At 45.4% G+C, this 12,121-nt stretch overlaps 1 protein-coding gene across 3 annotated transcripts in view; it reads left to right on the forward strand.

Annotated features, from left to right (window-relative positions):
* The first annotated feature begins 3,236 nt into the window (after nucleotides 1–3,236).
* Nucleotides 3,237–12,121, forward strand: part of PHF20 (PHD finger protein 20) — a 45,752-nt gene continuing 36,867 nt past the window's right edge. For 2 of the 3 annotated variants that reach the window (XM_082228641.1, XM_082228642.1), the window contains exon 1: nucleotides 10,597–10,736. The gene's annotated coding sequence lies outside the window, so the exon portion shown is untranslated. Of the gene's footprint in view, nucleotides 3,380–10,596; nucleotides 10,737–12,121 lie in introns of those variants that run through there. The other variant, XM_082228643.1, reaches the window with a different exon arrangement.

Here is a 12,121-nt window from a genome sequence, read left to right on the forward strand (position 1 = left end):
TTCGATGCCAAGCAAAATATTTCCTCTTTAACCAGGCCTCTAGCCTCTTAACTATCTGTGGCCTGGATGTTTTTAATATATTTTTGTTTCTCAGTTTTAATGTGTGTATTGAGGGGGAGTTGTTTGGTTATAAGCCACTTTTGAGTTGCCGTGGGCAATAAAAAGTTAGATGATGATGATGATAATTAATAATAATAAATGTTAAGCACATGCAAAGCAAACAGTTCATACTATATAGGTTTGTATAAAAATTGGTCCTCACCCTCCACAGATCATTTTCCAGGTTACACTACCCGGGAATGCATATTAGCTCCTAATCTTAGTGCTAATGCAAATAACATCAAGGTTATATCAGTCAAAAGGTTGAGACATTGCAGGTCAATATTTGTGAACTCTGCAGCTTGAAGTTTTCTGGTTAGGAATATCTAGAGGAGTGTATGAAAACGGGCTTTATCCCCCCCTCCAATTCCGTTAGCTGACTTTTTAGCTACCAGCCATTCCTGCTTGCAATTTGTTGTCTGTCTTCTAACAATAGTGATTTCAGCTCATTGGCTTAGTCCAGAAAAGTGAAATAATAGAATGTGTTCTTGAGCGTGCAGGAAGCACCCTTCCCTCATCGCAAGAGCTGTCTCAACACTGCAAATAGTCCCACGTGGTCACATGGAGAAGCAATTATTTAAGGACATCAGTGAATCAGGATGGTCAAGGATGGATAGCAGTTCTCAGCCCGAAGGTCACATTCCCGTGTGGGCAATCTAGAGGCCACATGTTTGTGGTGAGGCAGAACCATATTAAAAATAGGTGGAACAACAGGTAAAAGTCACACACCCCTCCATTGCGACAAGCAAGAACACAGTTCAAGGACACATTCTGGCTAGTCAAGAGCACTCAAGGGCATGAAGGGCTGGTGAGAGGTGTGACTGGGGAGAGCCACATAGACATTTAAAGCCCTAAACGGCCTCGGTCCAGTATATCTGAGGGAGCGTCTCCACCCCCATCATTCTACCCAGACACTGAGGTCCAGCACCGAGGGCCTTCTGGCGGTTCCCTCACTGCGAGAAGCCAAGTTACAGGGAACCAGGCAGAGGGCCTTCTCGATAGTGGCGCCCTCCCTGTGGAACGCCCTCCCACCAGATGTCAAAGAAAACAACAACTACCAGACTTTTAGAAGACATCTGAAGGCAGCCCTGTTTAGGGAAGCTTTTAATGTTTGATGTATTATAGTATTTTAATATTTTTTGGGAAGCCGCCCAGAGTGGCTGGGGAGGCCCAACCAGATGAGTGGGGTATAAATAATAAAATTATTATTATTATTATTTTCACCTTTGAGTTCAGGGGGCAGAATTTTCAACTCAAATCCTGTAGCTTCCAGCCAAAAATGAGCTCTAGAAGCTAACACTGGGTGTGCACATTCCAGTTTCTGTGCAGAACTGGATATTAGTTTCTCATTGTGGACATCATAGCTGAGAACAAATGTGATGGTAGACATGAGAACATGGAATTTTCACTTCAATCTACCATCTATTTAGCCCCCCACTCCAACCCACCTGGAAGTACTCAGTACTTCAGGGGAGGTGCAACTTTTTTTAAAAAAGGTATATGTGTAAACACACAAAAGCAATGGTTCCATATCATCTAATAAATAGGTGTTGATACTCCCAAATAGACAAGCTGCTTGGGGCAGTTTCAAGGGGGTATATGATTGGTCTCAATCTTCAACAACAACTTGTCCATATTATTACGCAGAATAAGTAAAATTCTGCCCATCAAAACTTGGCAGGGAAAGAGTACCCCTAAACATTTTTTAAAGAAAAAAAGCACTGCTGCTCATTCTCGATAACCTGCGGCTGATTTCTTCAGTTAATGGAATGGAAACAAAGAATGTGTTTAGGGAAATACTGCCACCCTATGGCCATTGTAAGAATCTAACTATATATGAAGAGGTCTCTAAAGCCGGCGAAACTCGACTCCGTAATGCTTTACGCTGTATTCTGATTATGGTCAGTGATCTCGTCGCCAACATCAGAGAATCTGACTGCTGCTCAGAGCATCGGACTGAGGAGGAGTTATGTTATATAACCTTATTTAACTGTTTCCTCCAAAACCTGAAAGGGGAGAATCTGGTCCTGATTTTCTCCTGGAAAATGTTGAGAAGAAACATTAAAATAAACATTAAAACAACATTTTTAAAAACCAGAAAAATAACAAACAAGGATAACCTGCATTTTAAAAGAAAAGAGCACCCTAAATAATCAGCAAGATTCTAAACCAACTTGCTTCTCCTCCCAGCAAAATGGCTCCTAGCCACTCCAAACCAGAGTGGAGAGAAGCAATTTTTTTGCACACCCACCCACCCTTGGCAGGGGGGCTAAGAGCCAACATGGCCAACCTCAAGGTACGCCCCTGGTTGGAAGAGCGAGTGAGCAGAAAATTGCCTTGATACCGAAGCCGTAACGTCTGCATTGGTCAAAAAATTCCTATTTAATTTTTGTTGTTGTATAAGCTCACAAGCCAAGGTGCAACGCTATCTTTGAAGCGTGCCTGCACTTCAGAGTTGACCACTACACCAGTGGCTGTGGTTGGGATCAGAGAGAACTTGCTGTGTACAGTGGTACCTCGGGTTACAGACGCTTCAGGTTACAGACTCTGCTAACCCAGAAATAGTACCTCGGGTTAAGAACTTAGCTTCAGGATGAGAACAGAAATCGTGCTCCTGCAGCACGGCGGCAGCAGGAGGCCCCATTAGCTAAAGTGGTGTTTCAGGTTAAGAACAGTTTCAGGTTAAGAACGGACCTCCGGAACGAATTAAGTACTTAACCCGAGGTATCACTGTATACGAAGCACGTACTCCAGTCACTGAACTCTGCTCTGTTCCCCGCGTGAAAGGTTTGGTATGTCTTAAACGTGGTCTTAAAAGCGGTCCCTAATTTGCGGCTGATGGCCCCTCTCTCCAAGGATTTAATACACCTGAGCCCAGCAGCAGCGCGTATTTAAAAAAAGCACGCGCTCGTCGCCCGTGTCGTGAGTTCCTCTCACTGGCGAACTCGCACTGGACAACGGGAAAGCAGCAACGCCTTCCGGGTCCCGAGAGACGGATGCGCGCGTGACGGGCCGCCGCCGCCGCCTGGATTTTGCGCGAGGGCCCCCGAGCCCTCTCCGCCGGAGCCACGCCCCCTGGCCCTTTCGCCCCTCCCACAGGAGGACCCTCCCCTCGCGGCAGGCGGGCGGGCGGGCGAGCTAGCGGCGCCGCAGTCGCGTCGGCCATTTTGTGGCGCTGCTCAGTCGGCGGCGCTGGGCTGGACTCGCGAGCGGATCACTGGCGGCCCCTGCCCCCGCGGCTCGAGCCCCTGGCACGTACGAGAAGCAACCCCCCCTCCCCTCCCCGGTAAGGACATGGCGCTCCCTAGGCGGCCCCGCGGAGAGAGGGAGGCGGGCGGGGCGGGGGAGCCCGGCAGCGAGCGCCGAAGAGTTCCCGCCGCGGCCTCACAAAGGCGGAGAGGGGCGGGGACCAGCCGCGGCTGTGGCGGAGAGGAGGGAGTCCCGGGGCCCGGGCGGCGCCTCTTCCCTCCGGGCTCCGGGTCCCCGAAGGCTCCTTCAGCGGGAGCCGGGAAGGTGCTTGGCTGGCCTGCCGGTCCCTCCGGCGGCGTCCGAGCGGCTTTCCGCGCCCGCGTGGGACCGGCGCGAGGCTTCCCGGAGGGGCCCGTCACGTCTCCCGCGCCGCCGAAGGGGCGGGCGGGCGTCGGCGGCGTGTCTCTTCACAGCGCTCGGCTTCCTCCCGGCACCATGCTTCTTGTTCGTCGGAAGCCGCTGACGCCGCTCGGCCAAAAGGGCAGACGAGCTTCTCCTCCTCCTCTTGGGCAAGAAGGGATGCTGTGTTTCTAGGATGCCAGTAACGTGACCTTGGTCGTGGCAGGTTCTGCATCAGCCAAGACTCCGCTCATCCCTTTCAAGGCGCAGCGTCCGGTTTGGATCGAGACGCAGTTGCGCTTTCATTCCCCCCCCCCCTTTAATAACACGCCAGCTTACGCATCTTTTTGTACCACAGGACTGGCGCGCGTGGTTTGTTTCATTGGCTTCATTGAGAGCCCCACGATTAGTGGGGTTTTTTTTTTAAGGAAAGTGTTCTAGTAGTGGCCGCAATAATTGCCACTTAGGGCGTAGTGACACCCTTGATAATTGTTCCCTCTTCTCCTTGGGCAGAGATTATCTCTTGTAATAATTAAAGGTGGTGATGAATTGCTGGGACCTGGAGTCTGTATTATTTTCTTGACAGTCATAATGGGCGTTGCAGTTACATAACATATGTTTTCCTAATTGCTTGCCCTTAGGGCTTATATTGTTAGAATAGGTCAGTGCCCTTCATGTTGGCTGTGGGTATTCGTTTGTAAGGCCTTTTGAGAAATGTGGTTTCACTTTGCGTGTTTCGAATTCACTTTGCTTACCTTTTCTGTGCCTATGGGAAAATAGGCTGGAGTGGCAAGTATTCTTGGGTATTTTACCTAGAAACCTAGATATATTTTGTTCCCAAAGAATTGGGCATATTCAATCTGCCACAGAAAACCACATGGGAGGATGTATTTTAACTTATTGTACAATAAACATTGCCTGTGGGATCAAAGTAAATTCAGGACCAAGATACTCAGACAGCTTTTATCCAGAGTTGCTAAAACTTTAGTATATCACCTGCTTGTAAACTATATTTACTTTTCCTTTCTTGTTAATGCTACTGCATTATAATTCGATCCTCTTTTACTTGGAAGCTAAGATATCAGCACACAGTGTGTTTCAGTGGCAAGATGACAAAGCTGATCTGGAGGGCTGTAAATCAAACAGAATACTACCATCATCCATGTTATTATTTTAATGAAGGGAAAATATAATGATATTTAAATAAATAGTAAATTGAAGACATAATTAGCTGGATAGTTTTACTGACCCTCCTCATTTTTCTAAATGCAACAATAGATGACTTTTTAAGCAAATGTGCCACAGTATTTCAAGCCCAAAGAATGAAAAGGTGTATGGTAGATTTGTGTATGCTAGATTTATTATACAGTACAGGCAACCTCTCGACTTTGGTTTGGTTTTGCCTCAGACCCTACTAACCTTAGGAGTATGCAGAACAGGAGAGGCCAGCAGAGCATGGGGCTGATGACACTTTGCTGTAGCCAGGCTCCCAGTACTTCTTGCTCCTGCTCAGATGTGCCACAAACTCCTGCTGTTTATGCAACTTGTGGTGTGTATGCTGCAGACCCACCACACAGCCTGATAAATACCCTCAAGGAAATTGTACAAATATAATCCTGTTGCTTTGTGTGATTATCGGAAAAATCAAAGTAGCTGTATTTGCAGTACCTTCATTTACCCACTCAGTCCTTTGAACTGCTATGTATGTAGACTTAGGGAATTAAAGTAAGAGTCCTGGCTCAGTGGTACAGCACTTGGTTTGTATGCAAAATATCCCAGGTTCAATTAATGGCAACTCCTGAAACCCTGGAGCATCATTGCCAGTCAGTGTAGGCAGTACTCAACTAGATCCAGCAATGGTCTGACTTGTAAGGCAGCTTCATATGTTGGTATGGTATGCAAACTGAGCAAGGGCAGAGGAGGAAGAATTAGTAGCTGGTAGTTCTAGTAAGTTGGAAGTTTCAGTTTTTCAAGTGGAGTGGTAGCAGAAATCAGTGGCTGAATACAGTTGTAATTTGCTCTATGACAGCAGCAAATTTATTCCTCTAGTGTGGATACTGTTTTGAATACGCTGTCTAGGCTGAATCTTAGCACCGCATTGTAGTTACCGTATTTTTCGCCGGCCCATAGGACACACCTAGATTTGGGGGGGGGGGATAAAGGGGAAAAAATTATTTTCCCCCCCAGGCGCGGGGCTGGGGAAGCCCGAGCTTCCCCCGCCCCCAGAACGGGACCCAGAGCCATGCCGAAGCTGCACGCAGGTTTGGCATCGCTCTGGGAGCTTGCGGGGCTGGGGGAGGGGGAAGCGCTCCGCCAGCCTCCAAACCAGGTCGGGAGACAGCGGGATGGCGCGCTGCGCCTCCCCGCTGTCCCCCAAGTTTGCGGGGCTGGCGACGGGGAGGAGCAGGCTTCTCCCCCCCACTAGCCTTCTAACCAAGTTGGGGGACAGCGGGATGGCGGCGTTCCGCCTCCCCGCTGTCCCCCGAGCTTGTGGGGCTGGCGGTGGGGCTCTCCTGAAGCCTGGAGAGTGAGAGGGGTAGGTGCGCACCGACCCCTCTCGCTCTCCAGGCTTCAGTGAAAGCCTGCATTCGCCCCATAGGACGCACACACATTTCCCCTTCATTTTTGGAGGGGAAAAAGTGCGTCCTATAGGGCGAAAAATACAGTACTGTCTTTTAAAGGATTGTATCAGTGGGCATTACAGAGCATAACTGATCCTCTCTGGTTAACATGAATTTAAATTAATTTGAATCACTACAAATACTTGATAGACTCAATCATAGAGTGCAGAACTAATGCACTTTAGGAACAGGAAAATACAATTGGTGGCAATGTATAAATTCATCACACACTATATACAGTATGTTACAATATGATATGAATATATTTTGTACTTGGGTATTGGTACCCAAATAGGGAAGAGGTCTTTTAGATGCAGAAATGGTAAATAAAATTTACTATAGATTTATGAGGAACAGCTTTTGCAAATGCAGCAGAAAGGATAGAGGAAAACCAGAAATATTGATGATTTTTGCTAAACATTTTTTTCTTTAAATATTCTTTTTCCAACAATCCTTATTATCACAATATATTCCATTTGACTCCGCCAAACAGTTACCATTACTAGAATCAGCCTTGGGGAATTAAAACTTTCCCAGTAGTTTTGTGTTTATCTGTTGTATAATATTCAGGTTGTATCTTTTCTTCAAACAACAAGCAATTCTCAAAAAACAATGTACACAGACATGCCAATCTTGAGCATTAAGCTACATGCGCTCACATATCTGTAAATTTTATTTCTTAAGCATTGACAGAGCAATTTAAAATAATATGTAACAATATCTTACTGATAATCACATGGGGGAAATGCTGATTTTATGCAGTGGTAAAAATGCCAGGGCAGTTCTTTCCAAAGTGCTGTCATATACTATTGGTATTGGTATAGCTCCACTCGGCAACATAACAGCAGCAATCTGCACAAGCTGCAGTTTCCAGACCAACCTTAAGCGCGTCCCCACAAAGAGTGTATTACAGAAATCCTGCCTTGACGTTACCAATGTATGAATCTCTGTGTCTAGGTTGTCCAGGAACTGTCACAGCTGGTGCACCAGCCAAAGTTGGTAAAAGGCACCCCTGGCTACCATGGACACTTGGGCCTCCAGCAACAATAGTGGATGAAGGTGTACCCTCAGACTTTGCACCTGGGAACCTCCTACTGACAAGGCCTTTGTTTTATCAAGATTCATCTTAACTGACGCTCATCAATCCCTTTGTCCAGGAAGACTCGCATATCTATTCCTAACTCTGATGTAACAGAGAAGTAGAGCTGGGTGTCATTTGCATACTGATGACATCACACCCCAAATTTCCTAATGACTATCTTGAACAGCTTCATGTTCAACAGCAATAGAGACAAGAAGTTACCTGCTTCACCCCCCACAAGGCCAAGATGCAGGCACCCAATGCCATGCTGTAGAACAGGCCTTGTAGGTATGCATGGAACCACTATAATACAGTGGTTTACTGAAGACTTGGCCACTATTTTGGATAAGCTATATGATCAGTCTACCTGTTCCATGTACCACGGGACAAAGCATTCCCCTCCTCAAGATTAAAAAACTTGCCGGCTTAGTTCCTGCAAGTATGAAAAACTGCCTGTGAAACAGCAGAATATTTACCACTTCTTCCACTTCTTGTTGTCAAGCAATTTAGCTTCATCAATACAATTTGCATGTTTACAATTAAAAGAGGGTGGGGGATCCTGCTGAACTGGTCCAGTAAGGTACTACAGTTGAAAGCCATGAAACAATTGAATAGAAGCAACAAGGTTGCACTTCACCTCTGTCTCTCTCTGTGATTGATAGATAGATAGATAGAATGTCCAGTAGCACCTTAGAGAGCAACTAAGTTTGTTCTTGGTACAGTGGTACCTCGGGATACGAACGGGATCCGTTCCGGAGCCCCATTCACATCCTGAATGGAACGTAAGACGCGACGGCGCGGGTCACGTTTTGCTGCTTCCGCGCATGTGCGTGACGTTATTTTGATGGTCTGCGCTAGTGGTGAAACCCGGAAGTAACACACTCCATTACTTCCGGGTTTTCACGGAGCGCAACCCGAAAACGCTCAACCTGAAGCACATTCGACCCGAGGTATGACTGTATAAGCTTTCGTGTGCATGCACACTTCTTCAGATACTAGTGTATTGTGTGCATGCACACAAAAGCTTATACCAAAAACAAAATTAGTTGGTCTCTAAGGTGCTACTGGACATTTATATATAGAGAGAGACTGCATCAGACCAACACTGAATCTCTCTGTGAAAGTAAATGATTAGGCAACCAAGGCCAAATCAGTTCTGAACCCAGACTGGAATGAATCTAGATAATCAGTTTCCTCTAGGACAGGATGATCCAACACACGGCCCAAGGCCTAGGGCTTTTTTGGGAAGCCATCAGCAACATTTGACCCCTCCCAGCCCTCACACTGCCTTCTCAGAGCTGGGTAAGTGAGGCACCGGACTTTGGAAAGGATCTATGAGGGCTCTGATAGGGTCCTAGTCCTTTTGGAAGGCAGCATGGGAGGTAGGGGGAGCAGCATCGAATTTTGGCCTCCCCATCCCTGCATGACAAGACAGTGTGCGGCCCATGGGTTCCCAAACAAAGTATTCTTGTGGCCCACTGGGTATGAAAATTTTGGCCCACCCTGCTCTTGGAGCACCTGGAACCAAACTGCTGCTACCACCGCCCTTCTTAAGCACCTTCCCTAAAAAGTAGTTATCATAAGCCTCTGTGACCAGGTGGTTGTTTTTCTTCTTCTTCAAGAGTGGCTGCACTCCTGCTTCTTTAAGAATGGCAGGCGCTGCTTCTGCACACAGATATGCACTTACCATGCCTTGGACTTACACAGTAAAACACAACACCCATCACAAGCTTGTTCAGATCAGCCACAATGAGAAAAGTTTGAGAAGTTGCCAGGTCAGTCAAACAGCTACAAGCACCTTGTTCCACATCCTCAGACCTCAAAAGCTAAAACTGCTTTCACAAAACCAGACTACACTTTATCTAGACTTTTTTACAGCCGTGTTGTCCAAATCATCATGGATTCAGTAAATTTCATCATTGAAGTGTCTTGCAAACTTAACACAGCAGGCTTCCTACGCTCCTGTTTATTGGGATGGATGTTAACCTCTGTTCCATGGCTACTTAAGGATGAGATGGAGGTGACAGAGTATACTTTCTTCGCCACCCGTTGTCACCTCACAGTAGGCACAGTCATGCCCTTTAGCATGCGCTCAATTGCATTTGTGGCAAGTCTTGCACCATATGTGCTCTAGCTGTCATCTGACCTGCTTCATTCTTGAAATCTCTGGAGGCAGACATTCTTAATGGGTTACTTACCTCTGCAGGGGTGAACTGCCAGTTGCTGCTGTAAGACCAAATCTTACGAAATGGTTGGACCATAACAATTAGTTATTTCAAGTCTCTCTCTCTCTCCCCTCTGCCCGCCCCCCCCCCCGGTCGCCCTTCCCGATTATACTTCCCATACTTGGAGGCAGTAACTAAATTGAGGGTCTGCCCTGCACAGTTAAAAGTGTGCATGAATCCTCAGTAAGAAGTCAGTCCTGGATAAACAGATCTAGATAATAAAAAGAAATGTGGAAGCAGAATCCTGGGGGAAGAGATAGGGAAACTGGACAGGAACAAAGAGTAGCCAGCCATAGTGGGAATAGGATCACCACCTGTTAATTTGTTGCCCATAGGTGCAGTGTCACCTGCAGAACCTCCATCTGTCTCCATGTCTGCTAGTGCCAGTTATCTAATGGGGATGAGGTAATCGTCTCATCTGCCACTGCCTCAGCTCTCTTCATACAAGTAGTTAACAGTTTCTTAAATGTAATCAATACAAATCTACATTTTTAGAGCTTTGAATTTCAATAAAATAATTAAAGTATTTTGGGTTATATACCAGGCAACAACTTTTTTAAAAAATACATTAATGTGTCAGTAAAGACTAAAAGGATCATATGTGCTTAAATTACATGCTAAATGGAGAAATAAACATTTGAATGTAGCCCATTAGTTTTTGATGTTTTGTGTAGTTAAGAATACTTTTCTCATCCCTAATCCTTTTATAGGTTTACATTACATTACACAGCATTATTTAAAGATAAGGAAATTCAATTCAAGGGGAATCCTTTTATTTACCTTCAAAATTCCATTTTGGGGTCGAGATCAGTGTGTGTACCTAGAATCGTTTATACATTTCTGTATTTGGGACAGGGTGTGGGTCAAGGAAGATATTTTATAGATCTTTGCTCCAGGAATGCTGCCTATTTTTATAGGAATGTTAAAACCATAGTAGTGCTGGTCTTAGCCTTATGTAGCAATTGCCTTTTCTTACCTGCAGGTGTGTTTTTCAGCGCAGCCTGGCTGTGGCCATCCACTTGCAAGGGATCGTAATTGTGTCAGGCATCATGGACATTCACCACTCCTACTTTGGACTGACCAATTCTGATGAGGGCATGCAAATTGCGGGGGGTGAACTGGGTGAGATTTTATTTGTTCTTGCCATTACTTATGGTATGATGCACAACACATGTCACCACTGAGTATTTATGATTATATTACTTATCTCAGTGTATCTCAAACTTCTTTATTTTATTGTGCCATGTAGCTCTGTAAACCAACGCCAGTAATATGTGCTACAAGTGATTGTGTGGAGAATCTCGTACACAGTTGTGTTCATTCTGCTGCTTCATTAGTATATGTTTGCTACCAATCAAATATTGCTATTAGAGAAGAATATGCTTTCTAAAGTTACACATAAGGCACCCTGTCTATCTTAGCAACCTTCTTCTCTGATGAGAGTGGTATGATGAGATAGTGGGGATGCAGTCACTCTTGCAAACTCAGTGTGCATCAGTGAGTGATGTCTGCCAGAAGGCATTCAGCTCACAAACCTTGGCTAGTGAAAGGAGAAAGATTCCTTCTCTTCAGTGATACTATCTTGCCTTTGAATGTTTTACCCCATTCAGGTGTTCTGTCTCTTCCAGCCTCCAATTTGAGAGCCACTGATATACTAATAAAACAGAAATCATAATCATCATGAAATAAGTATTATCATTGATTTATTAATTGGTTAACCACCATCTCCAGGCAATTTGCACATAAGGTGTATGACTGATATAAATATAAATTGGAGCAATATATCACTAGGCACATTCATCAGAAAAAAGTATAGCATACAATGGTACCACCAGTTACAAACTTAATTCTTTTCAGAGGTCCGTTCTTAACATGAAACCATTCTTATCCTGAGCTGCGCTTTTGCTAATGGGGCCTCCCACTGCACGCATGCCACTGGGATGTGCTTACATCCCAGGGCAAAGTTCACTACCAGGAGCAACTACTTCCTGGTTAGCAGAGCTCGTTACCTGACACGTTCGCAAGGAGGACGGTATGTAACACGAGGTTCCACTGTAGTATAGTAAAAGCACATTATGTAATTACTTCAGTGACAAAATGGTGGAGTGAGTGGGAATGAAGGCATGCAGAAACATTGTAGGACATTGATATGCTCCAATTCATAAACCACCATGAAATTTTACAGCCAAACTTGAAAATACCCAGTTTCATACAGTGGTACTAAGCACAGTTAATGCTAATCATATAAAAAGGTCCCTTCATAACTGCACTTAAGACTGTATTTCCAAACCCTGGTCAGCATTAATCATGGCAAATATCAGTACAGATGCAATGATAACCTACAGTTAAGTGAACAAGAGAAAAAATAGGAAAACCTGTGCCAAAAAGTGGAGGAGAAAGAGGGCAGTTTGTATATTCCCAAGCATGGGTCACTCCCACCTGCAGTTTAGGGAGCTAGCATTATGTCTGTACTGGGCCCCATAATGTCTACCACACATTAACATGAG

Source organism: Podarcis vaucheri, assembly GCF_965113315.1.
Source record: "Podarcis vaucheri genome assembly, chromosome: 6".
In the NCBI taxonomy this organism is placed as follows: domain Eukaryota; kingdom Metazoa; phylum Chordata; class Lepidosauria; order Squamata; family Lacertidae; genus Podarcis; species Podarcis vaucheri.